We start from the raw sequence: 6,143 nt of genomic DNA, 5'->3' as shown, positions 1-6,143 counted from the left end.
ACCAAATTGGCTTGTTCGCAAATGGATTTTGTAAGCCTTTCATACACATATGTCACCATGGTCGGGTTTTGTCTGACCACCAGTCTTTGCCATTGCTTAGTCCTTCTTTTTTTTTTTTTCTTTTTTCTTTTTTTTCGGAGCTGGGGACCGAACCCAGGGCCTTGCGCTTGCTAGGCAAGCGCTCTACCACTGAGCTAAATCCCCAACCCTGCTTAGTCCTTCTTACTGATTTTCTTTCTCCCAAAAGTCTCCCCTTTGCATCCATGTCACATAGATCTCATCGTCCCTCCTGTCTATCCTTCCTTTCCACCTCCTCCCTCTCACAATCTCATACCTGTTTTCATGTTGTGCACACATACACAGATGCACAGACACACAGACACACACAAACACATATATCCACAGATACATGCACACACACAAACACATACATGCATATATGCACATGTGTGTGTGCAGGCACACAGACACACACATACATGCACATGTGTACATGTATGTGCACAAACACATGCACAGACACACACAGATATGCACACACAAGTGTACAGACACATGCACATACACAGACAGACACATACATGCACATGCATGTGCACAGACACACACAGAGACACACACAGACAGACACAGACACACACATAACATGCACACATGCACACACACATGAACAGACACATACATGTGTGTGTGCATGTGCACACACGGACATGCAAATCCACATACACACATGCACAAACGCACATGCAAGACACACACAGACATACACAGAAACATACATACACACAGACCCTCCACATGCACATGCATACACACACACACAGACACATATGAACACACACAGACACATGCACGTGTGCACACATGCACACACACACAGACTCAGGCACACACACAGACACATCTATAACCCGAGTACCAGAGAAAATGCATGCTATTGTCTTCCCAAGTTGGCTTATGTTGCTCTAGTTGAATCCTTTGTTCCTGCAAATGACAGTTTCCTCCTTTAAATCATAACAAAATCCCAAGTGTATACGAACTGATTTCCTCTCTCCACTTCTCTGCTGGCTGTGTGTCTTAGCCATTGTGACTGTCACACCAATAAACATGGATCTGCAAGTATTCTGTGGTATGGCAACTCAGGGTCCTTTGGGCATGGACCCACTGGTATCAAATGTCTCATACACACACACACACAAACACATACAAACACACACACACACACACACGACATTATATTACATATATATTACAAAGAAATATTGCATATGTACATATGTGAACACATATAATAAAATATAATATATACACATATACATATGACATTATATTACATATATATTACAGACAAATGTTACATATGTACATACCTGAACACACATAATATATACACATATACACACATGACATTATATTACATATATTACATACAAATATTGCATATGTACATATGCACGTGCGCACATAATAATATATATATATATACTATATTATAAATACAATATACACATGTATATAAATATAATTCTATTTTTAGTTGAAGGAAACATTCATACCGGTTTCCACAGTGCCCGCTCCAGTTTATGGATTCATCAGACAAGGGTTCCTCTTTTTTCTAAATCCCTGCCAGCATTTGTCCTGATTATTTTTCTCAATGATAGGCGTTCTGATGAGGATGAGCAGACTTCTCAAAGCAGTCTTGCCTTTGTTTGTTTTTAAAGGGCACGCACCGCCACACCTGACTTTAAAGCAGTTTTAATTTGCATTTCCCTGATGTACAAGGATGTCGAACACAGTTTCAATTATTTATTGGTCATTTGTATTTGATCCTTTGAGAATGAACAACTGGAGCCTGTATTGATTGGTTTGCTGGTGTTTACTTTTTTACTCCATTATAAATTGCAGATGTTAGTATCATATTAGATATCCGCACAGATTTTCCTCCCATTCTACAGGCTGTGAGTGTTTATTATTGTTGTGTGTGTGTGTGTGTGTGTGTGTGTGTGTGTGAGTGAGTGAGTGGGTGTGCGTGGGGTTGTGTGTGCTTGTGCTGTGGTGCCCTTGTGGAGGGCGGGGCAAATCTGGAGTGTGTTCTTTCTTTTCTTTTTTTCCGGAGCTGGGGACCGAACCCAGGGCCTTGAGCTCGCTAGGCAAGCACTCTACCACCGAGCTAAACCCCCAACCCCGAGTGTGTTCTTTCTTTCTACTTTTATGTGAGTTTTGAAGAGTGGCCTCAGGGAACATCCAGGGCTGATGAAGATTTTATAGTCAGTTCATCGACAAGTAGGGATGGGCTGGAGAGATGGCTCAGTGGTTAAGAGCACTGACTGCATTTCCAGAGGTCCTGAGTTCAAATCCCAGCACCCACATGGTGGCTCACAACCATCTGTAATGGGATCTGATGCTCTCTTCTGGTGTGTCTGAAAACAGTGACAATGTGCTTATATATAATAAATAAGCAAATCTTTTTTAAAAAAAACCCCAAATATGGATAACTTCACTGTATTTTTTCCCTGTTATTTTATTTCTTCCTCTTGTCTTAATGTTCTGTCAAGGACTCCTAATACTATAAAGATGAGGCCTTTTGTTATGGGAGGTTTGAATGAGAGTGGCCCCGCAGGCTTAATTATTTGCATGCTTACTCCTCAGTGAACGAACTGTTTGGAAGAACTAGAAGGTGTGTCCTTTTTGGAGGGGATGTATTGCTGGGCGTGGGCTTTGAGATTTCAAAAAGCCCAGGTCAGGCTCAGGGTCTCTCTCTGGCCGCTGCCTGTGGATCAAGAGGTAAGTAAAGCTCTCAGCTATTTCTCCAGCACCGTGCCTATCTGTTTGCTGTCACGCTCCCCGCCATGATTGTAAGTGTTCCCAGCTTGGACATTAAGGTGTCCTGGCGGTCAGGAGCCAAGGAATACCACAAAATCACACTGCACGACAAACCTCACAGACTGGGAAGGAAAAACCCAGGCGAGTGGCTGCCTCTGCTCAGGTGAGAAACAAGCCAAAGACAGCAGCATTTATATAGGGTTTGGGGGTGGGTGGGTGGAGCTTTCCAGCGCGGCCTGGGATTGGAGCGATTAAGCGCCGGTGTAGGGTGGGACCTGGCCACTCACCCTCTTTGGAGCTAGGAACTGTCATTACAGCTGTTAGTGGTGTCCGGGGGTGGGGGGTGAGGTCCAAGCCTGGCTGGTGGAGCTCCTGGGACAGGGCCTGGCCGCTCCTGTGCCTCAAGGAGTCAGGCCCAGCTTCAAGAGATCCCAATGACCAGAGTAGTCTAGGATCCCGGTGGCCGGAGGTCTCCCGGGGCAGCGCTTACAAGTAGTCTGGCTGGGAAAGCCCTTATGCCAAGTTGGCATGAAGAGCTAATAGTGTTGAAGAAACTGTAAGCAAGCCCTTGATTAAATGCTTTCTTTTATGAGTTGCCTTGGCCATGGGTTCTCTTCCCAGCAACAGAACAGTAACTATAGTCCCAGTTTTATAAGGAATGCTTTCGTTTCTTTCTCCATTCACTGTAGGGTGGGGCATACGTTTATCATATGTAGTCTCTCTCTTTTTTCTTTTTGGAGTATATTTCTCCCATCCCTCGTTTCTTTAAGTTTTGTTTTTTTTTTTTTTTTTTCCACGAGAAGATGATGAATTTTGCCAAGGGCTTTTTCTACGTCTCTTGAGAAGATCATGTGATTTCTGTCTTTAAATCTATTTGTCTGTTGCATTAAATTGATTTATGGTGAAACAGCCTTACACTCCTGGGATGAAACCAATTTGGCTATCATGCGTGATCTTCTAAATGTGTTTCTGAGCTCAGTTTGCAAGGGTTTCCTGAGAACTTTTTGGGTCTACGCTTCCCAATAGAATCGATCTACAATCTGTTTTTGTTTATTTGTTGCTGGTCGTGTTGTGCCCTTATTTGGTTTTGGTATTAGAGCAATACTACCTTCAAAGAATGTGTTTAGCAATGTGTGTCCCCTGCCTATTTTTTGGAACGTTTTGAGGAGTGTTTGCAGTAAGCTCTTCTTTAAACGTTTGGTAGAATTTGCTAGTCACTCTAACCAGTTCCTGGTCTCTCTCCTGGGAGACAATTTTTTTTCCTTTTTTTTTTTCTTTCTTTTTTTTTTTTTTTTTGGAACTGGGGACCGAACCCAGGGTCTTCAGCTTGCTAGGCAAGTGCTCTACCACTGAGCCAAATCCCCAACCCTCTGGGAGACAATTTTAATGATTCAATCTTATTGACCGCCATAGGTGTTTCTCTATTTGATTTTTGCTTAGCCACACTGCCCTTCATGGTGCCCCTCCTACAGAACCCCTGCAGATGTTCTGGTCCATCTAATTCAGCATCTGTCAGCAGGTCTCTGCTCTGGTGGCCTCCCCTGAAGCCCCACGCAGCTAATGGAGCCGCACGCTCATCTCCGCAGGGCCTCTCACCTTTTCTTTTTCTCTTTAGGACTCTCCTCACTTGAAGTCCGGCCATGCGTTCACAGACTGTTATTTGTACTACAGTGGAAGCTTCATAATGGCCGTGGATGGGCTGGCACATAATCGTAACCAACCATGGTTTCGTTGGGTTTTTCCCCTCCTAGTTTAATTAAGAAAGGAGAGTCTGTCATGGCAGGGAAAGGATGGTGGCAGGAGTGTGAGGCGGCTGGTCACATATATCACTTCTGCAGTCTGGAAGGAGGGAGGGAAGGGAGGAAAGGGGAGGGGGGGAGGAGAGGTATGGGGAGGGAGGCGGGAGGGGAAGGGGAGGGGGATGAGGGGGGGTGGGGGGAGGGGAGAGGGAGGGAAGGAAGGGGGAAGGGGAAAGGGAGAGAAGAAAGGGGAGGGGGAGGGGGATGAGAGGGGGAGGGGAGATAGGAGAAGGGGGGAGGGAAGGGAGGGAGGGGGGAGGAGGAGGGAGGGAGGGGAGAGAGAGAGAGAGAGAGAGAGAGAGAGAGACCCCAAGCGCCTCTCCTTCCCCAATTCCATTTGATTTGGTTCTTCCTAAATTTTCCACAGTCTCCAAAAGCACTGTCACCAGCTGGGGATCCAGTGTTCAGACACACGAGCCGATGGGGACATTTCACATTCAAACAACAGCAGATGGTTTCAGATATACCAAGCAAAACACCCGGCTATATTAAGTTGTTTAAAAAATGCAAATTTCCATGCCACTCCAGAGACAGGATTTGGTAGGCTGGGACAGAGCTCCGGCAAATCTCGTTCTATATGAGGAGTCTTGGGTTTTCTTCATGTGGAAGACTGCAGGATCCCTGGATCTCAGAAGAGCTTTGCTTTAGCGCTGCACCACCACACAACAACCGCCCACTGAGTGTCTCTGGGCAGAGATGCACACATGTCGAAATGCACCCTGGATTTAGAAAACACGGAAAAAAAAACGTGTAATGTCCCAGAATGCTTTTGCATCCATCGTCTATTGAAATAGCAGCTCTGTGGACATATTGTTTGAATAAAGTAGATTGCTAGAATTAATTCCATGAGGTTTTTTTTGGTGTTCTTTAACTTTTTTGTTAGATTGTATATTTTGGTTTTTGAGCGTTTGCCTGCACCTATGTGTGTGTGAGCACCGTATTTGTATGATGTGCTCAGGGGCCAGAAAGGACATGAGATCCCCTAGAATTAGAGTTACAGATGGTTGTGAGGCACTGTGTGGGTGCTGGGAACCCACGCAGGGTCTCTGTAGGAGCAGCCGGTTCTGTTAACCGCTGAGCCTTCGCTGGAGGCTGTCTGTAAGTTCTGTGGGAGCTGCCCAAGGCCTTGGGGCTGAGCACTAATTCTCAGGTATGATTTCTTACCCATCTGAACCCTGAAAAGCACTCTTTGCAGCTCGTCATCATGTGATTATCTGAGCCTTTTTTCTGATCACAGTTGACACATTATTAAATTTTTTTTTTTACAGTCACTCAAGAGGCTGGGGTTATCTGCATATGGAGAGAGACAGCTCGGCAGTAAACAAAACCGCTAAAAAGCAATGCACTTGACTGAGGGTTGGCTTGGCTGGGTGGGAGGCTATTCTTACTGAAATGTTTACAGAGGGCCTAACTCCTCAGAGGAACTGCAGAACTGCTCTCCAAACTAAAATTGGTCTTGACACACCAATCCACCCAAACCCAAAGCAGGGTGTGGCCTGCTATTCTCACGGAGCCCCTTGG

The sequence above is a fragment of the Rattus rattus genome, chromosome 16, assembly GCF_011064425.1.
Source record: "Rattus rattus isolate New Zealand chromosome 16, Rrattus_CSIRO_v1, whole genome shotgun sequence".
Lineage (NCBI taxonomy): Eukaryota > Metazoa > Chordata > Mammalia > Rodentia > Muridae > Rattus > Rattus rattus.
Note: the sequence above shows the minus strand (reverse complement) of the source record.